The sequence below is a fragment of the Mycteria americana genome, chromosome 2, assembly GCF_035582795.1.
Source record: "Mycteria americana isolate JAX WOST 10 ecotype Jacksonville Zoo and Gardens chromosome 2, USCA_MyAme_1.0, whole genome shotgun sequence".
Taxonomy (NCBI): Eukaryota; Metazoa; Chordata; class Aves; order Ciconiiformes; family Ciconiidae; genus Mycteria; species Mycteria americana.
This window is the reverse complement of record NC_134366.1, coordinates 123,107,305-123,131,293: the sequence shown is the minus strand read 5'-3', so window position 1 is coordinate 123,131,293 and position 23,989 is coordinate 123,107,305. Positions and strand designations below refer to the sequence as shown.

General features: G+C 45.8%; 1 long non-coding RNA gene across 1 annotated transcript in view; it reads left to right on the top strand.

Moving 5' to 3' along the window:
* Window positions 1-22,458, top strand: part of LOC142406081 (uncharacterized) — a 34,002-nt gene extending 11,544 nt beyond the window's left edge. The window contains exons 2-5 of the long non-coding RNA XR_012774438.1: window positions 1,424-1,494; window positions 16,958-17,126; window positions 20,751-20,821; window positions 21,704-22,458. This is a non-coding gene — a long non-coding RNA (uncharacterized LOC142406081). The remainder of the gene's footprint in view (window positions 1-1,423; window positions 1,495-16,957; window positions 17,127-20,750; window positions 20,822-21,703) is intronic.
* Window positions 22,459-23,989: the final 1,531 nt, after the last annotated feature.

The window sequence follows — 23,989 nt, the reverse complement described above, 5'->3', positions numbered from 1 at the left end:
TTATTTAGAAGGCTAACTTTCAGTCAGTGGAAGGCTTAAATGGACAGGGTTAGGAGCAGGCATATAGTCAGGGACAAAGCCTTGGCCATAGGGCAACAGCCACCTACATGCCTCCTCTGTGTTCCCTTGTGGGTCTCTGATCACAGGCTTACGTGTTTTGCTTACATGCTAAGGATCAAGCTGTATATGTGATTCAGGACTGAGTAAGAACTTCTGCCAGGTCATTTTGGCCACGATTTGGGGTTCTTCCATCTTTTCTTAAAGCGCAGGCCATGAGTCACTTGCTGCAATCTCCTGTCTTATCTCTCCAACTTCCTGCCACTTCATGGACCACAGGTGACGGTGGCCCTTTGATTTCTTCTGTCCTATGCCTGTGATTTTTGTCCCTTGAGGACTCAAAAGCTACAACCTAATTTGAATTTTTGGATACAGCTATGTAAGCACTTGGGCAAACTTGCATAGCCTTTAGCATACAGGAAGTCAGATAATATCTAATCTTCTCCCCATTAGGGTAAAAGTGTGTCCCTAGCACATTATTAACCAATGCATTCTGAAGCAGACAACACAGTACATCATATAACCCATCCTACAGTTCCCTATATTAAAAGCAATCATCTGACTTGTTCACGTGTGACAGCATCACAGCGTGACATCACCCAGAACCCACTGAAGTCAATGGAAGAAATGCCAGTTTAGGTGGGTTTGGACCTCTCCTCTAGTGCCTCAGGTAACTCACCTTACACATCACAATCCGGGTTTTGAGCCTCCACCGTGTTCATCAGCCATTATTTTTCCTTCTAGTCTTGACCTAGACTAGGGACCTAGAAGATTTTGTTACTGATGGCCAGTACTTTTGGCAGATTTAAGACTTCAGTGTCAAACTTTTCAATAAGAAGACCTTGTCTGCCTGTGCAAACACATTGCTTCTCTTCTGCTCCACACGCACTGTTCCAGTCCTCCCTGAGGTTAGTTTCAAATAAATTTAAAACAAAATAATGTCTCAATGGCTCTAAAGGAGCACTTCCATGGCACTTTACTGATGGCATAAACAAAATACCTAATGAAAAAGTCACCCTTGAAAATCATCTGGCTCACAAAAGTGTGATTTTTGTGATGGAATGGGGTGGCCCAAGCTTGGCTGGACCAGGTTGGACCATCAGGACCTGCAACCCTTCAAGAGCTCTGTGGAGCCTTAGTCCTTCATTGTCTGCAAAATTAGCCGTGGAACCATTTCTTCAAACTATGGCAAGAAATAAACTTCCTTACGTGTTCAGCTACTTCATGTTTATCTGCTATTTCTAAACTCCTTCCCATCACACAGGGAGGATAGGCTCTCACTGATTTCAGTGACTTTAACTGCACTGGAGTATTTTTCTGCTTGTCTGTGAACCTCATTCATGCCTTTTCTGTCCTCACTTCCCAGAGATGAAGCATCAAACAACCCATACAGGGCATATAGAATCTACATACTCACTCTGAGGACCGCAATATATGGTACGTAAACAATTTTTTTTAAAAAGAATGTATTTTCCTAGTAACCCTTACATATCCATCAAGCTGGCAGTTATTTCAGAGAAGACTCATGCAACTCATAAAAAGCCCTTACCAAAGTCAGCCAAAATTCCAAGAAAAAAAATAGAAAGGCAGGCAGGCAACTAATCCTTTTTGGAGCTGTCAGATTGTGACCTGAGGCATGCGTTCAGAGGATAAGCAAAAATCAGATTCTTTCCCAAATGAGGAACAACATGATGGTTTAACTATGGAAAGCTAAATGATGAGTATACAGTTGCTGCCTGCACTGAAAACATTCCCAAGAGGAGGACTGGTCCTATGTAGTCGTAGTGGATGGTTACAAACCGCCAGACAGGCACAACTGACTCAGAGCTCCCACTCCTGCGCTCCCTTTCCTGGCTGTAGCTTATGTAAAAGAGTAGAAAGAAGGAAAACCCATGGAATAATGAAGGTGAATGCAATAAATATACCTGAGCCTGTCAACTTCAACTAGTGCTTAATGCCACTAGAGAAACCCTGCAGAGCTTTAAGCAGTTCTTAGTGATGAAGATTTATGAAGCCCTTTTAAAAACTTCATTAAGGGGTCAGAGAGATTTAAGTGGCCTTGCAAGCTCTGCACTGAGCCAAGAGATTCACTTTGCAGAAATTCAGCCAAAGGCAGCAAGGGGAGAGTTGGCTTGCAAGGACTCATCACACACTCTGGCCTGGGAGGAACGATGCTGGGTACCCTATGGATCTGGGCAATACAGCATGCTGACGAAGTCCCAAGCAGGGTTGTAGCATGTAAGACAGTTAAAGGAAGCTGCTTAGCAAAAGTAATTGCTATGAATGGGGTTAAGGCCAGCATACTATGCTAAGCAAGCCAAGCCTGCGTACACCGCTCACATATCTCTCTTCTTCCAGCTTCCCTCAGTTTGTCCAAAGAATGGTAAGGTATTTTTGTAGTTTGGATGAGATGTGTTTTCCTCCTTCTGACAACAAGTGCTGCCTGAATCCCTTCAAATCATAGCCCAGAATCTTACCTTCCATGCTGATGCCTCCAAGCAGTTGTTTAGAACTGTGATTATTTAGATATAAATAGCAGTGCTCATTAATCTAGCAATCACTTACTCCCAGCTATGAAAATGCAAATTGGCTTGTTTGTGTTTTCGAGAGAGAGAGAAGCTGGTGGCGGTAGGTGGGAAGGGGAATGTTCCTGGGTGCTGCTGTTACCACCCTTTTGTCTTGCTGTAAGCCAGGGAACGTTTCATCTGTACCCTGCAGAGCTTTGCTGGGCCCTATTTCACCGCCACTGAGGCGGGTGTGCATCATGTGCATCTTGTAAAGGTGGTTCATGGACTGATGGATTGGGTCAACTCCGCAAAAAAACAGCTCGTAGACTTTTTTTTTTATAGGTGTGCAGCAGAATAAGCTCTCGTAGCTGGGAAAGGCAGCAAACCCTGACAGAGGGAGAGATGAAGGCTGCTCTGGTAGCGTCACAGGTAAAACTTGTGCCTTTGGCTTGCAGAAGCTGCCCAGCCGTCAGGAAGCAGCCATGATGGAGCAGATGTCATGAGCTGTTATAAAATCCAGTATAAACCGAAGCAGCAGATCTCCTCCAGAAGTGTGTTTCAGCTTGACTGCCCACCTGAAGCAAACACCCTTCACTAGATGGCTTATGACCAATACGCAGTGCTTCAGATGGAGTGTGGGAGGTGTTACCCAGCCTCAGTGCCTAGGAAGCAGGTGAGGGCCTCCCCTGGAGCTAGAAGGAAGGAAGGTGAAAACAGAAAGACAGTAGAGGATGGAGAACGGGGGACACCTGAGAAATCTGCGGTAAGAAGAGAACTGCTGGGCTGAGCCATCAAAGACCTCCCTCACCCCATGTCCCATTCCAATAGCTGCCAGCAGTGGACACTTAACAGAAACCTCCCCAAAAAAGGCTGTATAAGGCAGTCCCTCTTCTGTTTTTGTTCTCCCATCCCCAGCATGTTAAATACCTTCAAATCTAAATGCCTTCAGCATGAATTGAAGTGGGCTCCTGAGTTTTAGCAGTGTGTTATTGGAAGGAGAAGCTCATAATGGAGTCAGTTTAACAATTCATTTTCACTATTTTAGGGGAGCTTGTTCATACTAGCCCTCGTTCAGGAACGCACTTCTTACGTTCACAGAGCTTAAAGCACCTGCTTTACACTAATTGAGAGGGATGGAGGGAACTACGTGCTTGTGAATGGGGTTCCTCAATGAGGTTTCATAGCAGAATGGCTTGAGCCTGGGGTAGCCTCCAGTATGGTTAAATTATAGATGATGCAACAGATGACGCTCAGTCACCTCTCTGGGTGACAGCACTATCTGGCACTACTTTAGCATCTGTTAGAAACACAGCATTGGCTATAGAGTCTCCAAATCAAGCCATAGCAATACCTCCCAAACAGTTATTCGAGAAACGATTCAATATTAATGAATAGCGTAAGGAAGTTTATCTACCATTACCTCCATCCTGCAGAGTTTCTTAAAGGAGAAAAGGGCCTTACCTTGCTACCTTCATTTGAATACAATCATTTCTGATGCATTCCTGAAGACAACAACAAAGACAAGAGGTGTCCTCCCATCTGCAGGAGCAAGCAGAGATTCAGTAGCCAGCTGACTATTAGGGCTGGCAGGAAGGAGAAGCCTCCCTTGTGACAGTGAGTCATGAGATCCCTGCGTTGACAAGGAGAACTACTACAGAAGAGCCAGTTGCGTAATAGCCCAAAGAAGAGCAATTAAGTGCCTTCATTGAGACAAGTTTTGCATGAGCCACACACCACAAATAGCAACTCCATTCAGGCCATTTCAACAACACGCGCTAGAGAGAGGACGTGCCAAGATAATACTGTTTTGCGATGGCATTTTGGGAAACTGGGGATCAGGAATTTTTCCAGAGTGGGAAGCTCATTTTTCTCGCTGAAGACTTTGTTTTGATTTCAAGCACTGCTGACTATGCACTGTTGCCACATTTTTGAGAGACCTGTTTTATTGCTCCCTGGATTGTGGGGCACAGGGAGATTTCTACGGTAGGCAAAGACTCTTCTGAGGCATATGCTGTAAGAGTGGAAGGAATCCACTCCAGATCTTCCATAAACACAGGGTTAGCTCACTGTATCTAACTGCCTCTACATCAGGAGTGTTGCTCTTGCACACCCTAAGGAGACTGGGGATATATGAAGACAAAGAGAAGCGGCGGGTGGCTTGGGCACCCCCCGGTGTCTGAGTTCCTGGGTGCCGGTGTCAGTCCTGGGTGACGATAGCTCCTTCCACAGCCCCAAGGTCTGGCACATTGGGTCTCTGACTGCCGCTGCTTGTGAGATGTTGCAATGGCTCAGCTAGGAGAGCAAAGCTGTCCTGGGGGCTGCTATACATAACCCCATGTCACTCCAGTGGGCAAACCCCTGACCTGTATGGTTTAGGGTAATAGCAACTGCAGAGAGTAAAAGCACTTAGAGAGCTTAATAACAGCTCCAGAAAATAAATTCCCAGTGAAGTGTACCCTGATCCTTCATCTGGAGCCATATTCATAGGCTGCCAAAGTAGGAAATGTCTGAGGTGACAGGAATCCATGAATCAGGGGCCCGTTTGCCATTGTTGTTGGGGTTTTTTTTCATTTTCGATATGCAAAACAGTACAAGCGGTCATAAAATTATTTAGGGACTTGTGCTGATCCCCAATTAGCACTCCTAAACCTTCTGCTCACTTCAGGTTTGTGAGTGAAACAAAAGATAAACTGAAGCAGGACGCAGCCGTGCTTTTCCTTAAGCCAGTGGGAACTTTGCCAGCATTTGATTTTTTTTAAATCTGGTTTCCTCAGCTAATTTAGTCATGCAAAATTAGCAGCCTCAAGAAGGAAAGTGTAAGTGTGAATGTGTTATGCCTGCTATACCCAAAAGTGGGTTACATTTCCCATCAGTTCCCTCAAGCAAAACCTGTACACCTGTGAAGCACCATAAATTTTTTCTCTCTGTGGCAAGGCTTTAGTGACAAGTGAGCAGCAATGTTTGTTGCAAACCTTCTTCTTTTGGGTGCTATCGTGCCTCTTACGTGGGGGCTGTCAGCCCAACTGCCACATCCTCTTTCTGCGGAGGGGAAGGAGAACATTACTCTTTCCTTTCCCCTCCATGTGGTAAAAAGCCACAGGGAACCGCAGAGCTGCATCATCCTGAATTGCTGTGACCAGACTGCCAGGGAGCTTTTCCTACTTGAAAGCAAAAGTGCCGCAACCGCTTGTCTGCCCGTGCACGTACCCCGAGCTGTGTGTAGGACATAGGATGGGCAGAACGACTCCTGCCCAGCTCAACGCTGTGTGTGACCCCCCGTACCGCCCTGGCTCCGAGGGAGCATGGGGCTCAAGCAGGATGGCATTGGTAGCAACAAACCACCTTGAAACTGCTCCATGGGCTCAGATCCCACCTGCTGCATCATCTGGAATGAAACTGAGTATTTGGGGGCTGCCCAGTCTGATGAAGGAAAAAGTAAGTGGGTCTTCAGGTAACAGGCTTCAAATATATAAATTAGGGTGCTGCAAAAAAAACCGAAGACTTTTTTCTCTGTTGGCAGGCAGAAGTGATGGCTGCGCGTTGAGAAAGGTACAGGCAATGTTAAAGGTCTGCCAGAGAAGAGTGGAGAATCCCCATCAGCAGTACTTTTAAGAGCAGGTTAAACACCTTAAGGGAAGGCAAGGCATAGGAAAAAAAGGACCGGGTAGCCCTCTGAGATCCATCCCAACAGAATGGCTCTCTGGCTCTGCGAATGAGAGATGATCCACATCTGCTGGTGGACAGTGCGGTTGCAGGGGAGAAAAGTTACATTCCTCAAATAAATGATTCATTAAAAATCAGTGACCAGCTCCAGGAACAATTCACTATCAATGTTTTGCCTCAAACTTAGTCATGACTCAAACTTTGCCTCCAACCAAGAGGAGTTAAAAAAGGAACAGCTGTGGCTCAGCAATGAAACCCCTTCAGCAATTAAACCCCACCAATAAATACCATCGAGTGCTGGAACGAACCTTTATTTCTAGAAATTATTTTAGCTGTGGAAAATATAAACTGTGTCTTCCCTGCAGACACAGCCAAAACTAATCAAAATACTCCTTGTAACACAAAGGAAATACCCCTGGGCTGCGATAAGGAATATGAATGCAGTTCTTTTACGTCTCCACTAGCTAATAACAATAAGATGGACTGGTGGCACCGTTTTCAGCACAGAGATTAATAGCCAGGGAGAAACTGAGAAGGAGAAAGTACACTTTCAGTTTTCTTTCCGATGGCTAATTAAAAAGCTCATATCTGAGAGGAAACGTTGTGGAAATGAGAGCTATTTGGATGTGCCTTCCCCCATATACTGTCATTCTGCTTTGTGAGGAATGCTTTATTAACGCTAATCTCATCCCTGTGCTTTGACAGAAGTTACAGTTTCCTTCCTTTGCAGCCGCTAAGGCTCAACTCTATTACGGGGTTTGTTTAATGGGAGCATTATTATTTTACTAAATTACCTCATCTTCTGGGAACAAACTTAACCTTGAACTATGAAGCTAAATGGCTTTTTAATGATGCAAGTCTGTTTGGAAATCGTGCTTTGATGACTCTAAATTTTCTTCATTCTACATGTTTAATATGTGCAATATACACAAAAAAGTGACTCATTTCTGCAGATTTTCCTGATTCACTATTTTAAAATCAATTTGCTGCAATTATTAGGGTTAAGACAAGTGGGAACCAACATTCTTAATGGTATTCAGGCACCAGTGAGGAGCCCCTCGCAGCACTAGGGAACCCATCTTCAGTAACTTGGGAAATTATGCCAACATTGATGTTTAAATATTCAATATTAAAGTGTTTAAATTCTAAGATGATTTAAATATCAATCCCGGGTGCATTCTGGGATGGAGCTGTCTTGTGCTGCCATGACACTCAATGAGAAACTATGAGAAGCCATGAGAAACTACTGTTAACCCAAATGAGACAGTGATTGGAACCAGACTTTGTAGTCAGGCCAAATGAATGTGATTCTCTAGGATGATCTATGGGATGGTGGATCTCTCTGATCCCAGAGAAGTTAAGCTTTTGCTCACAGGGTGGTTGTCTGAGCGCAGACGGTGAAGCAAGGTACGGGGCTATTTTGTTAAGATCTGATGTACACTAGAGGAATTACTGTCTTGGTTCCTGTTTGATTCCCTCCCAAATGCCTGTAAGTCACTGCAAACCCACACAAAAGACTTCTTGACTCTAGAAAAATGTGTGTCTATGTTTAGGGTGTGTGCAGTTCAGGTACTTCTGAGACTGCATTGCCCAGAGGTCACTTTGGGCTAAGCTGGGGGCAGTGTTTTTTGTTTGTGTCAGACTTGAGTGGGAAGAAATACATGAAAATCAAACAGAAATATGCTGTTTGCTAATGGGGTAGCTACACTGGGGGACCTAGCAATTAAGGAATATTGTTAAAGCTTGTGAGCTTCTTTCCATGTCTCCATTCAGAGGAGCCCTGGATCTTCCTGCAGTAGGAGCAGAGGGCTGGATGTTGCCTCCTCTTCCTCATCAAACCACCAGACTCACACAGCCAGGCACAGTCCATCATGTGCTGCCCGGAGACACCGAGGTGCTCCCGACCTGCTGCACATGTGCACACGTGCGTCCCTTGCCTGGCTCCTGGGAAAGATGGTGCAGCCATCTGGGATGGTTAGGGAACCAGCATCGGGAGGGCTCCAGCCCATTGGGGGGGGCAGCAACTTCTTCCCAGCCACTATCTCTCCAAAGGAAAGAGGCCCTTTTCTGGTCCTAGGTGGATGTGTGGCTTCATACAATGAGGGAAAAGGTCCCCTGAAATAAATGGCAACTGTGAGCAGGTTGCAACACCTGAATAGCTTGTCCAGGCTGCTAAGAGGTTCCCAGGAGAAAAAGCTACCAGGGCTGGTGGACAGGCTGGATAAATTGCCCTGAGGGCTCCAGGCAGCCCTTGCCCGCATCAGGCTTCCAGTTTTGCCGCATGCTGCTGAGGAATTAAAAGCAGGGTTGTCATGAGCAGGCAACTTTTAGCACATTTTTCATTCTGCCTTTCTCACCGTACGAAACAGTCCTGGCACATCATGTGAAAACAGGTATCTCTAATGACAGCCTCAGAATTGGCACTAGTTATTTCATCTGTTATTAGACACCCAAAATCAGCTAAAAATGTTTCAGAAGAGAAACCAACAGTTCTGATATCTGGTTTCCCAGTCCACAGAAGTCATTAAGCTGCTGTCTGAGCTTTGCACTCAAATTAAGAGCAGAGCCTCTTTCCCTGGATGCTCTCATCAGATGACCCACTTCTAACATATTGCATCCAAGTAACTCCAGGGCAAACCCTTAATCCTTTTTCGGTGCCATCCCAGTAAGATCACCTCTCATTCTCTTATTGCAGCTTTTTATACAGAGACCTCTGCACATGCCACAAGGAATGGTAGTTAGTTCACTTAGAGAGATCACAAACAGCCAAGTGCCCCCCACCCACAAACTTTCATTCCCTCCAGCACCCCCATTCCTGTAGTAGTCCTGGGCTCCCACGTTATTATGAGTCTCTGTGAAAACTCTTGTCCTACAAAACAGGATGGCCAACTTTCCCCCCGGCAAACCTTCATAGCTATGTGTCAAAATCTTTTCCAGGCGAGAGCTGTGGAATGCCGCTGGCATCAGAAAACTGAGGGATGAGTTCCGGCAAAAGTTCATTATTTGGGGATAGCAGTGATTCCCCACTGCTTTCCTACGGGGTGGGGATGAGCTGGATGTGGACTGGCTTACAAGGTAATTTAGCCATGTTAGTCCCAGTATACTCTGTCAGTTTTCTTCCCCCACCACCGGGGATTGCCCAGGAGCCCTGTGCCCACACAGCCCCAGTGGTCTCCAGTGAGACAGCTGAGCATGGAAAGAGCACCTGCCTTGCACAAGGGCTCCTCGTTCCTTAAAAACCGCAGCTTGACCACCTCTGCTTTATTCCATCTTAATTGCCTGTAGCCAGAAGGCAAAATGCCCTGCAAGAAGCTACTGAAAGTAAAAAGGCTGTATTTCCTCCAGAGCCTTTACGTGCAAAGGAATATATCTTCATATTTCCTTCCCCCTGGCCCTCTGGTTAGGTGCAAGTTCTACCACCATAAATTTATGACGTTTCTTGGAAAGCCAGTTGACAGACAAGGTCCTGCTGTGCTACTAAACATAAACATTTCACCTTCTTGTTGTGTTAAGCCTTGGCTGGATTTTTTTTCATCAATATTTTTTTTCCGAATGGGAATGCAAGCAGCTGAAGCCCAGTGAGAAAACATGAAAATAGATTTCTAGGAAAGTAACCAAAAGAGCTTTACCAGCAGGACAAGTTGCTTATCGAGAACTATTTTAGGAACGTGAGGAAATGAAACTTTGAAGAGAGAGTTCCAAGAGGGAAGATTTACTGAGGAGCTGAGGGTTCAAAGCAGGATGACAGCACGGCTATCAGGAAACCTTCTCTGCACCTGTTTCTCCACCAGCTGCCTAACCGTACTCCCCCTCCTTTCTGCTGGCAGCTGAACGGCCAAAATCTGCATCCTCTTTTGTACTAATCCGCTCCACCGTCTGTCTGGAAATGTTTGCCAGTCACCTCATCCCCTCCTCCTCGGGCGCAGAGACATAAGACGCGGTTTCTGATTTTAATGCCCAGCTGTGCTCCAGAGACCTTGTATAAATCCAAGTCACACGCTCAGAAAACAGGGTCGCAGCATGCCTCAGTTTCCCATCTGTATAAGGGAAATACGTTACAGCTTTCCTTCCTTCTTGTGTATATTATCTAGTGAGGCTTCGGGCTCCTTAGCCTGGGAGCTGCTTCTTTCAGAGGTTATGTCCAGCATTTAATGCCAAGGGAGACACCTCAGTTTCAGCTTACAAGTGCTGTTGTGCTTTAACGGTGCCTGAAGCATTTCTATTGTGGCCCATTGGTGCAAATTTACTGTAAATCGAAGCCTTTTTATGTATGGAGATGAAATGTAGTCTTCCTCTGTGCCACTGCTTTGCACGTGGGCACTTTGCGCAGGTCTCCTTCAAGCTGCATGTCCGAACTGTTGGTTTCACAAGCAGGAGTCTCGCCTTCCTCCTGCGCGCTCCTCCCCTGGAGAAGTGCTCCGAAATTCTCGCTTGCTGAGCCAGATCCCAAGATCCCAGAACATTGCACTTCTGCCCCTGTGCCGGGGTGAGAGAGCAGGAATGGGTGGCTTTGCAGAAGTCGGCAGAGCATCGTACAGTGCCCTGGTTTTACACGTGATTTTGGAGTCAGTTTAGGATGATGAAGCTAGACACTTCAGCACGTAGGTGCCAAAGTAGACTCACACGCTCTTTTTGTGTGATGCTATGTCTAGATGAGAGAAACTGGGAGCAGATCCCATCTCAGCCAAACCCCAGCTCTACCCCAGACGGAACCATCGGCTTGCGCCAGCCGCAGCACCGGCCAGCCTTGCCCATTTCTCTGCCTTCCACGAAAGGGAGTTGGTGGAGCAGACATGGCCTGAGAGGCTTCTCGCCTGCAAGGCCAGGGCAAGGTGACACAGCCTGGTGTTCCCCAGCAGGCAGGTCCAGGAACATCTTCAGATGCTTTCCCCACAGCTGCACAGCAGCAGCCCAAGCTGCAGCATGGGGTGGACACGGTTGGCAAAGCCTCGGTTAGTAAAACCTCCTAAGCAAACACAGCCGCAGATCCCGCCCATGTCCCTGCCAGGGAAGCCGCCTCTCTGATCTCTTGCCGCCCGCACACACAGGGTGTGCGCCGGGCCGATGACAGACGCGAGGCAATGTCAATAACCCCGCCACAGCCCGGCAGCCGGCTGCCATCTTGTCACGACTGGTGGTGCACGGGGGATATGAACCTCCCGCAAGGACCAGGCCGGCTGTTTGAACGCTCTTGTTTGAGCATTGCTCTTGCTTGCTCCTGGTGCACGTGTTCACATTCGAGAAGGCTTCCAAGTCCCAGGCAGCACCAGAGAGACTGAGCTTGGGACATGGCACATGGGAAGAAACAAACCGCCCCGAGCCATGGTGAAGAAGAGTCATGGGCAGCTTGCAGAGGAAGGAAGCCTGTCCTGGAGGCCCTGATGGGGCCGCTCCTCAGCCACAAGGCAGGGACACCAGCACATCTCCGCTTTGGGTGGCAAGGACCTTGCAGAGACCTTTCTTTGAGTCACGGGCCTGCTGTTTTGACGCCATGTATCGCAGCGGGTGGAGAGGGCAAATTCGGCTCCTGGCTGAGCATGGCCCGGGGAGTCAAGGAAAAGACCAAGGAGACTTCTCTCGGAAAAGTGCTGTCCTCTTGAACTCGAACTATATCCCATAATGATGGATTTAAAATGAAGGACAGCCCATTTAGCATGTAGCTGAGGGGCCCGTATCAAATTCCCAAGCTTCTCCTCCTCCCCGACCATGAGAAAAGCGGTTTTAATGTATCTTATATATCAAGTTCATGACCTCCTTAGAGAAAATGATTCTTGTTTTAACATCCGTGGCTGAAATTTCTTTAGCAGCGTGTGACCAGTGTTGAGGACAGAGCTGTCTCCATCACATTAAGCTCCACTTCACATCATTTCTTTTGCTCTTTTCCACCCGCGTCCTCCCTTTGCTCGCAGGCCTTGTCCTGGCTGTTGGCTGCTGTAGGGATGGCACAGGCGGGAGGAGCAGCTGATTGCGGAAGAGCGGCAAGACATGGGCTATGCACTTGGAAACTTTGGTCAGATGTGTATTTTTTGGTGTACAAATGCCACTACGGTTTGCAGTAAACCCATGGGATTGTTGCTCTAGTCATTGTTATTGTTGTTACCTCAGGAGCACCTGGGGGATTCATCCCAGGTCCCAGGCCTTTTGAATTAGGGAGAGAGGCACAGGGAGTGTGCTATAAGAGCTTCTAGTATGAGTTATATGCATAGTGCACAGAAATTTGTACCAGTTAGAGGTACATAGAGATATATGCGAACACATTTTTTTAATGCATATGTATTTTATGTATGAGTGTATATATATATATATACACATGTATGGATGTCTCCTACCACTGTACAGCCCCCTAGGAAGCAGCACGGTGTTCTCAGTGCTTGGGCACAGTGAACATGTTTTCAGTGTCCCTGTTGCATTTACAGCAGCAGGCATCCTGTGGACTCCCTAAACTTTGGGGGTCTCACAACCAGTCTCCCCATATCTGATTGCACGTCCAAAGGCTGGCAGTGGCTGATCTCTGCTTTAGGCCTCTTTTTTGCCTGAGCAGGGACCTCGGCCTGGGCTACAGCCTGTCCCAGGCACCACAGTGATGTCTTCAACCACAGCGACGTCTTCGAGGCATCTCGTAAGCAGCGAGGCCGTGTTTCAAGCTGAAGAGGCAGGCAGCACAGAGTAGATGTTATCACATCCTCTGTAGAAAACTCCTGGGAGAGTGAGACCAAGCCTTGAAGCTTTCACACAACAAGCTTTGACCCCTTTGGAAAACGCTGCCTTTTCCCTCTTTCCTTCCACCTCTCTCAGCAAAATGGCTGAGCCTACGCCAGTCCTGTGGCATCAGGGCACCGTGCCACCCTGCCGCAGCCACCCCGTGATGGCCTGGTGGGGTCGGTAGGCGTTCGGGGCCGAGAGGAAACCTAGCACCTTTGCACATTGGAGCCGTCTACAATGACTTTTGTTGCTGATGGCGCATGTTTGGTTGTACTTGTTAAATCTTGTTAAACAGGAAACAGGTTTCAAGGCGAGAGGGTCCCTCAGAGTTCAAGCTCCCGCTTTCAAATGTTCTTACAAGATGCACAATTGGCACCAACTTACAGGAAATATTTAATTGGAGTCGGAAGGCGCTGGCTCCACCGACCTTGTATTACATTCCTCTGCGTGCTCCTTTCACAATGATTTTCACCTATAGCTTAAATCAGTGATTTATTTATACCAGCCAATGGTGAGTTCAGCAGCGTCAAGGGGACGAGCGGACCACGGAGATGCAGTGAGCAAAAGGGAGGAGCGAGCAGCAAGGAACGGTCTTACGAAGCAGAAGGGGCTGCCACAAACCCGAGAGTGACATATTTATGAGTCCAGTATCGGTTGCCTGCACTGATAAGCCACGGTCATTAAAGGAAGGAAAAGTCACCTTTGTGTATATAAAATATACAAGATTCATAGTCTGAAAAGACTCGACAGGAAAGCATTAGGTAAATAAAGGATATCCCATAAAGCATAATGTGAAAATTAAATTACCTCATAAGGGAGGAAGGCTGTCTATCCCAGCAGTGAAAGTGAGGAAAAATGAAATTCCTCTATTCCATCCCAAAGCTGATTTGGCTTTGGGGTTTTGGGTGGATCTAGACACACTGTAACTGATGCCTATAAAAAAAAGCATTAAAGTCCATTACGTGAGACTGGAAATGCTGCAGCTTCCCATAAATTTTCACTGTATGCTCACAAGGTGGTAAGAAGCATCCTGTGCATTGCTGCTCACAGTGGCCAAATAACAGAAGTGCCATTTCAGGGGCAAGCTGGACTTCCAATGTTATTTCTAGTTTTCAGGTCTCCCCAGATTTTCTTTTCAACTGATTTTGGGAGCTGTACTTGTGAAACACTTGGAAAAGTTTTCTTCCCTCTTCCCCTGACTTTATTTTTCTGGTGAGTGAAACATATCCAGGATCCACCTATTTTTGCTTTAACTGGTCAGTGTGCCTCCGAAGCCGAGGAAATGTTGAAACACCAGGGAGAGGCAAGAGGAGGGAAATTGAAAGAGTGCACTTATTGCACTATCCAGCAAAAGAAATAATGGGAAAAAAAAGAAAAAGAAAATCCAGTATTTCAAAGCTTTGTAATTGAAAAAGCACATTTTTTAAAAAAATCCTTTTTTTTTACAGAATGAACAATTTCACAAGTAAGCGGTCTGCTAGCGGTTGTCCCTGTGGAAGGCATGCACAGCCCCTGCCTTGCATACAGGTGGCTAACCCATGAGCAATGTATAGCTTTGCAGCCTCAGCAGCGAGTCCCTGCGGATACAGCCCTCAGACCCTCCAAAGCTGTTAACTGAAAGCCTCACTGATGCCCAGAGTCTTGGCACAGTGTTTTTGTTGGGGAGGAGCTGATTTGACCTGAATCAAGCCAACCTCTTTTTTTATTGCAAACTTTGATCCTGGAGACACGATCCCCACAGTGGTTAGGTAGATCCTAATAGCAGCTTATAGCCACTACTAAGGTCAGATTTTTTTTTCCTGCAGCAGAATTCACGGATCAACATCTATTTTAAAATGTGGCTGTCTACTTCGGTGCTCTCTCGGCATGCAAAAAGCCTGGAGGAAGCCATTGCGTGCAATCCAGCGTGCTGCAGGATTAAGCAAAGAGCTCAGCACCAGTTCCTTGGGTCTCTGTTCCCAGGGACATATTCCACAGTTGCTAATCCAACTGAAAAAGACATTTGACTTCTCTGGTGCATCACACAAACAAATCAAGTTGCTCTGGTGCCCAGGAAAGAGAGAGGCACTTATTCAGCGTGGCCTGCCTTTTGCCCTGGAGTTTGCATCAACACCTCTTCCCACCCACTCTTCTGCTCCAGATCTTTACAGGTCTGGGTTATGTTGCTGCTACACCCCATTCTGCCTGTGAAGCCCTTTGCTCCTCAGGAGCTGACAGAGCGTCTCAAGCCCTTCAGGCCGCCATATCAGGCAAATGTACTGAGCATTAATATGGGTGACCGCTAAGCAAGGGAAGGGAAGAAAGAGAGCAAGCAAGAAACCTATTCTGGGCAAACTGAATTGAATCAATGAGGGTGAACCGTAGTTATCTTCGCAGACCAGTAATCTAATGGCATTGCTTTTGCACATCAATACAACCATAAACAGCTCTTCTCCCATTTTTGAAACCTCCACATTGTAGACCCATGGTGTTAAACTTAGAAGTTTCTTTTTCAAGTCAAAGCAAACTCAAGGCCTGGCTTTCTGCTCATGGCAATCAACATTGCTCCAGTGGCCTCCATTGACCTGGCTTTTACCAGACAGGGTAAAAGGCCCTCACTCTTTTACCAGGCCCTCACTCTTCTGGATCTGCCTTCTCCTTTCAAGTGCATGGGAGGAGGTCCCTTATTTTTATCACACTTCTTCAAATTGAAAGGTACCTCTGAGCAAGGCAATCAATATCACAGTCAGGTTTACGCCTTGGAAACTGTGACTAAAAAAACAATAAAACGCTGATTTGCCACCTCTGGAAATGCAGTTTAGTCCAACCTTGTCACCTTTATCCACAGCCCTTGGGGACATTTCTTTATTTGTAAGGGGTTTACTTTCAAAACTCTGCATGTGGTCCCCCGTTAGATAAATAAGGTGTGATCCAGAAGCGAGAAATGGGAGATCAGTTTTGTGAGAAGCCTGCTAGATGAGGCAGCTTCATTGCATTTGATTTGGGATATTTCTTTTATTCCCTCTTTCACCCTTTGCTGGTGTCTCAGCTCCCTCTCTAATAAATAACTAGTCCACGTCACTAAACCGCTGCACATAACTCAGAGCAATTTGTTACTGTTGGCAATGTCTGTGCAGCGGGGGCCCAGGAACAGGCCAGCATGGAAGCAGTAATACCTCCCACTCTTCAGGAGCATGATTTCTGCCCGATTACAGATGAGGTCATTGGTAGGACAATGCAGAGAAGGTCATATACAATTGCCTGCACACAAATTGTATGTGCTGCATGATCCTCACATGAGCTACTTCACCCAGGAGTATCTGTCAGGAGAAATTGCTCCTGTGATATCAACACCACAGATGTGGCAGGACATTAAAAATATTAATACATATTCATAATCACCAGAACACAATGAAAGTGTCTGAGCATTTTATATAGCCCTGGGCCCAGAAGATAGTTTAAAATACAGCAATTCCTCTAGAAACAATGATATAATAAATCCACTAGGCCTAAGGTCCTTCCAAAGGTAAGCCTATAAACACAGTCTCCAAATACTTGGTGAGGCTGTAACATTAAGAGTCATGTACGGTTTTAAAAAGAAATGAGAAAGGACTACACATGCTTTTTCCCTTGACCCCCCTCAGTCTGTGCTTCATGAACACTGAGCAGTGCAAAGAGGGTGCCTTCTCATGGCATGGTTATTTTGATGGTGCCCACCACAAAATATAATTAGCTGGGAGTCAAGCTGCAGGGAAAGAGGGATTTTCAGGGTCCTGCCTGGAACAGGAGAGCTCAGCTGCCCTTTGCCTGCAAAAAGGTTTGAGGGTTCGCTAAGGGCATGTGGCACTACGTAGATGGGGCACCTACATTTCTTCTTCCCAGAAAGCTCATGAGGGCTGAGGGAGAAGGAGCAGCAGCTCTTGGTCTTTGGGAAAAAAACCCTCATCTTAGTACATGCCAGTTGCTCCAGCTCAGTGGGGTCTTTCTCGGCTTCCCTTTGTCTACACACTTACGAGCATATAGTCTCTAATCCACCTTTCTCGTTATAGCCACCTTCCTTGAGAGCCCTTTTAGATACCAAGACGTGGAGGGAGGAAGCAGAAGGAACATGATTTCTATACACACTCCGATCTCTCGTTGCCAATTAGCTGGTCTCTGTGGATGTTGGTACTTGAGCCTGGAAACCTTGGGGCTCAATGGAAAAGCGTCAAACGGAAGGTAAAAAATCAGTCAGCAGAGCAACTGGAGGGCAACTGCGGTTTACCTGGGCTGTAACATCTGGGCTCAGCTTCACCGTGTGCCAGTGCTTTCCAATTTCAAAGTCGTCTTATTTGTTTCTGTGGGGATTTGGGGGAAGTTTGTTATTCGCTGTTGGTTTTGTGTTTTTGTTTTGCTTTTTAACAAAGCACCTCTAGAAAGAGTATGCTTTCCAAAAAGGCATTGTTTAAGGTAATAATACAAGAGGGAAAATGGGAGACGTGGGGGAAGGCAAGGGAGAAGCAAAGCAGAAAGAAAATCTCCTCGGTTGCTCTCAGTAGAAAAACAGTGGGTCTATAGGGTGTGATGGGTTAAAAAAGAGAGGGCCTTCTGGAATTTTTCAGATACATTTCATGGAAGACCATTTATTCTGGGTAAAAAAGAAACCTTCAGTTTTTTCTTGAAATGATATTTTGTCATTTAAGACCATGGGAGAGGCAAGTAAGGTAGAATACCGAACTCCCAGAACTCTCATGCACGAAGCAGAAATAACTATGGTAAATTGGGTTTTGGCTTTGGCCACACTAATGACCAAAATAAAGGCCATGATGACCATTTTCCTAAGGGAGTTACAGGAGCCTTGTATAAAAGCCCCGCGTTGCCCAGGACCCTGACTTACAGCCTCTACCGCTCACTTTTTGGCAGAACTGGGTTGCCCATTTCTGAGGAGGAAAAGTCAACTTGGAAGAGGAGCGCGTTATAACTCGGACTTGGGGAAAGGAAGGTGATTTGAACTGCTCGGCTCCAACTGCAACAGGAGGCAGCAAAGGGTCAATGAGGGAGCAAGGAGGAAGGCCAGGGTGCAGAGGAGCCCAGCCCATCCCATGCCCATCCCATGGCCCCACTCTGCGGGCACAAGAGCAGATTTCCTGCTCCATATGCCACCACTTTGGCAGATTTTGGGAAGGGCAAGCAACAGAAAATGAGTCTGCCATCTTTGGCATCAAGCAGAAAGATAAACATCATAGCAGAAGGGACAGGCAGAAGATTATCTCTTTCGCCATCCCTTTTAAGATTTGCCTTGGTCAGTCGATGATTAATGTTAATATGCAGGTACCTCAAATAATGCACAAGGTTCAGATAGCCCTGCTGGTTGTTACCAATTAATTGTTTGAAGACAGCAACAAACTATTCATGAGAGATCAATATTAAACTAAAATTACTAGTTTTACTTACATAATTCACATTAGTGGCATCTTATTGGGCAAAAGTGTGAAGCCAGGCAGCTTGCGGTGATAACAAACTTCACAAGATAGTGGCATTCACCTCATTTTGGATGTTTCACAAAAGCCTGGATGCCTAATAAGATCACGTGAAGGAAGGATTTTGTGGGGTACCTCTCTACCTGAGTAATACTTGCTGTAACACTGGGCGTCTGCATAGTCCCACAAAAATAAAGGAGCCACTCACACACTTAAAAGTCAGACAGAGTGACTTGTCTTGCTGGATCAAGACCAAATCTCTTGTGTCTCCAAAATGGAACTAAAAATCCACTACAAGTTCTCATGTGATTTCCAGTATTTCCCATTTCAAGGCAGGCTACAAATCTTGCCTAAACACTTCACAGTGCTACACCTTGCAAGCCAATTCTGGTCAGACCCAGCAATGACAGCCCGTCCTTAAAATGGAAAATAGTTCATATAAGAGATCTGTGCACATTCAAACTTCAAGTTTCAGTGTTCAGAGGTTGGTTCAAGTTTGGGCTTACAGATTAACTCTGCTTACTTACTTATTTTTGAGCTATATTCATTTGCCTCTCTTAACATGATTTCTGTCATCCTTATCCTTCACGGCTCTTGCCCAGTATTTCCAGACCTGCTAAGTCTGCACCTTTTACCTGACTTATTTCTCTGGCAAGAACGAGCCCCTCCTCCTGCCTCCCCCTTATCCCTGTGTAAGTAACATCCATCACTGTATCAGCACCTATCTGAGCAGCACTAGAGAAGGGTCAAGGTATTATTTCCTACCCTTGACAGGTGTTATAACAACGCTGAACCACCCCAACTTATAAAAGTTTCCATTCTGCAAACTGCTGCGCGCACTTTTCTTCCTGTTATTCCATCCTCCCTGGAGGCTTCTTGGCTTTGCTCGTGCCAAGGCAAAAAGCCACTCACACTTCCACAAATGCAAAAGCGAAAGACAGACTTTCCCCATATTGCACAGTGTCGAGAAGAGCCAGCATGCATGAGCGCAGCCTCAGGGGTCTTCTGCGATGGCCATGGCTGGCATTGCCCCTCCTGGGTAAGGCTCTGTCTGAAGCATGGTGCTGGGAAACCTCCCGCCAGGCAGGGTCATGCTCAGGCTGAAATAGGAGACCCAGAGGAGAAAAATAACCACACAGAGGCACAGAAATGCATCTCAGACACCAAAGAGTTAGTCCTTGTCCATGGTGGGGGGCAACCCACACATGCACTTACATAGCTTACCTACACAAGCGACATTATAACCAGACCTAGGAAACCAGGACAAGGATCGGGCCTGATAATAGACACCGGGCAGATAACACAGAATTTGAACTCTTGGGATGCCAATTTGGTTGCAGCAGGTAAAGAAGCCGGAGGAGATAACAAAACGCCAGTGCTGAGTAGAAACAGTAGTGCAGGCACGCGCAGCACAAGCACTCTGGAGTGCTCTTCAGAGAGATGCTGCATCCTCTTCTTCTCCCTGCATTCCTCACTCTCCTTTTCTGCCCCCTGCGGAGGAGCACACACATGCACAGTCGTACCCACTGTACGTGCATAAGCCTTCTGCACTCTCCCTCCTGTAACATCCGGAGACTGAGAACGGTTTAAGGAACAAATGATCTATTAAAGCCTTGCAATGTGTGAGAAATACGAAATATTTGGAGGATGGATTCTCGGCCATGCAAAAAGTACACATCTAGGCAAGTTAGCTGTCTTTTTTATGGGGAAATAGGCATCCCTGCAAGGTGACCTATTTCATCCTAGCATGTGTCCAGACTAAACTAGGTTAAATCACTCCTTGCCATTAAATCTCTCTGGCCATCAATTAATCTGGTCATCAATTAGCTGAAATTAAACATCTAATCTTCAATTAAGTGGGATGAATCCCCTCCCTTGGGTCCCAGCTGCTTAGATGTGGTTCTAAATTTTTCATCTTCTACAAAATGCATTTCCCGTTAGCTTGAAGTTCAGAGAGACAATGCAGCAGGTCGTTTGTCCAAGGAAAAAAAGAGCTCCTTGGAGAGGCTGCTTTTTGGCACCCCTGACTCTCCACCTCATGTACACCCTTCCCTTTAGCAATGATATATTCCATCTTCATGCAAATCAAGCAATTACTGCTGAGCACGCCAGTGTCCAGGCACGAAGATTATGCCTCGTCTTCTCTGAGTCACTCCAGGAAATGCAAGGAAATTTGTATATCCAGATAACAGTGCAGGGAGAGGGCATAAGAGAAGGCTACAGGGGAGGGGAGAAACTTTATTTTTATTAAAACAGTTAATATTATTATATATTTGTCTACATCCTCCATTTTGCATGGTTTTGGTTGTTTTGTTGGGGTTTTTTTTCCCCACAAAGAAGCACTGTACTTAAGGAGTAACTAACTACATCTTCTTGCATTCAGTTGCTGTTAACCGTTGTGGAAAAGCTGTAGACTTCCAGCCTGAGAAGCACCCGAACTGGACCTGTTCAGAGGTAGACTGACAGTATTTCTGGCATCCTGAGGCTGGCAAGCCAGTGGAGAGGACCACAGCACAGCGCCAAGCATTAGTTATTTCTACTCTCCACTTGGACTCCTGCAGACTGAGAGGTGGAATAAGAGACATTACAGCCGCCTTTGTCCATCAGAGGCATCCCCCAAGCAGAGCAATCCTTGCAAAGACTGCCTTTTGTTTTTATCTCATTCATTCCTTAATTATGATTAATTGTTTAACTTAGTTTGGCTATAAATCATAAAGCAAGCTCAGGGATTTATCCAGCAGAGACATGCACAGCTTCTTTGACACACCACTGGCACCGAATCTCCTGATTCACTGGCAAAAGTGCTTTCAGTAAAACCCAGTAAAAGAAACTGCAAAAACAAACAAGAGCAATAAAATAATACCCTACGTAGAGGATAAAGAAAAGCCTAAAGTCAGCATTTTATCTGATAGTCTGTCTTCAGGAAATGCCTGTGAAAACAGTTTGGGAAAGTAATAGCTGATCTGGCTACAGATATTCCCTGAAATAAGAAAGGTGCAAAATCCTGGTGCCTTTTTTCTAAAGAAAACAAAATAGTTCTCACCAGAATAAAAGCATTCTGCCACCCCACGAAAGCCAGAGTGCCTTATTAAGGGTAAAGTATCAGAAGATACAAAGCTGCCAGAAGAAGGATTCATATACTTGTAAGAGCTAAAGGAAATAGCTCTGCATGAAAAATGAGTGAATGGAAAGGGATAGACAAACACAGAGGAGGCCACTACGGTGATGAAGTGTTTACCTAGCTAGGCTCTCTCTGAATCTGTGAGTGCCATCATCACAGTTTTCCTCATTCTCAGAATTTTTTATGTGTTTGGTTTTTTTTTTTTTAATTGACAGGCAATTGTACCCATGAAAACGTGAACCCTGGTCTGCTTTGCTGCATACCTTCTCTTCTTCACTCACACGATGGCATGTATTCTGCAGGAGAGAGACACAGACGGAGAGCTGGCAGGTGTCATACTGCCATTAAAGACAAGAAATGTAGCTACAAAGGCCTTTTTACTGTTATAACATCCTGCCTAACCATTCCAGTTAAGCAAGGCACTGTAAGTGTTGCTCCTAAAAGTGAGCTCCCCTTCTTTCCTCACATTCACACTTATTTAAACCATACATGCCTCTTGCAACGGCAGTGGAATTAATCTTGCTGTGTCAATACCTTTTTCAGGGGACAGACATTGAGTGCAATGCAGAGAAGCCACACATCTGCAATGCAGATGATATCCTAAACACGTCACCAAAACCAAATGCACAGCACATGGGAGCCCTGGCAGATGTACTGTCCTGAAACCTGGCAGCAGCATAAGTTCACCCCAAAAAATCACCCAAAGTCCTGGGGCAACACTATTGTGGGGGCACATTTGGTTGGGGGGGATGCTTCCCAAACTGACACATAAGTGGGCATCATCGACTTCAGTTTATGGTTTATTCTCCATTTCTTTAAAGATAGCGGGAGGCTCCTGAGGACGAGACATGGAGAGGTGCCCCCGTGCCTGGAGCTGGAGGAGTGGTTCGTAGAGGGGACGGCTGGAGGATGCTGCACCTCCTGGCCTACTTGGCTGAAATGGCAGCTCAAATCTCCATGCTTCCCTCAGCTGTGGTTTATGGTTTCTTGCGAGGAGGGGCTCTTGAGGAGGAACGGGGGAGCTGATGCTATAAAATAGGCCGTAAGTCAAATGTCGGCTTTTCTGGCCAATGTGAGTATTCGTAGAAGCAGCTTCCCGATCGCCCAGCATGTCAGGCAGCGGGACGGCTCTTACTGAGCTGGGCAATACCGGGATCAGGCAAGCAGTGTAGTGAAGGCAGGAGATCAGACACATGGCGGACGATACTGGGGTTGGGATCAGAGGGGGCAAGACTAAGGTGGGTGTTTGGGGGCTGTAGAAGCATGTGCATTTTAGCCAGCTGTGGCCAGCTGCCAGTCTCCAGTTGTAACTACTGGGTTGCAGGCGAGGGAACCTGAAGCAGTGCTCAATAGCTTTGGGAAAAACAAAGACGATCAATAGGGTCCTTATACCTAGGGGAGTCCTTCCCAGAGCCCCTGAAAGTGTCTGGTATATTAAATAATATATGCATTTATTTATAATTTATACATTTTCCAGCATGCCTGGAAATTGTACGATAGAAATGAAGTGGCAGCCTGCCATCCAAGCCAGCTACTCTAGCATCCGTGTCTTCCTCATATCTAGTGCCAGAATCAATTGGCCGATCCAGATCCTGATCTGATATAGCTGTTACTGGCATGGAAATGGGAAGGCAACCATCCCAAACAATAACAGCAAAATTCATATCTCTACAGAAACTGCCTAAGCAAGCAGACAAAATAACCTAATCCAACCAAAAATAAAAAATGATGCCTCTGAACAGCAGCAAGGGGAAGATAAGAACTAGTCTCTTATGGAGTCCAGAGGCCTCCTGGACAGAAGGAAAAACAAGTGGAAGATCAAATGGATTGTGGGTCAAGTAAAGCACTAGGCAAAGAGGTTTGAAGCCAAACCACAGGACACATTTGTCAAGCTCTTAAAAAGTAGAAATGCAGGATCAAAGCAGAAGCACTTTGCAAATATTAACATTTGTCACCTACTTTTACTTTTGATGTACTTCATTTTGAAGACATTTCTCCCTTTTCTCTTTTTTTTTTTTAAACAGGATAATCTAATCTTTCAGTACACACACTTGCCTCCTTCAAAAGAAACATAATGACAATATTACTGAAACATGGAAGACTTTAATAAGAACAGATTAAAAGAACCAACATATGGAAAACAAATAATAAAAATATATTAAGCAGCAGTCCAAGGAAATGTTGTTGACACTATTGTCAAATGTTCTAATATAAAGGTTTTGGTAGTTTTCCCAACAAAATACAAAAGAAACAATAACTCTTTGTACTGCCTCACATTCGAGTGGAGGAAGAACATTCCTGTAGCGCTTGAGTCAGCAACAACATAAAGAAAATCACATTAGCACCAAATGGATCACATTCATTACTGATGTGTATGTGTTGGTCTGGAGTTGCTACCCCATTGATTAACAGGATCAAAATATGGATTAAAAAAGAGAAATAAAAAAAAGCTTGAAAACTTCTTCTGGAGCATTTTCAGCTGTGTGTTTGTCCCTGCTACA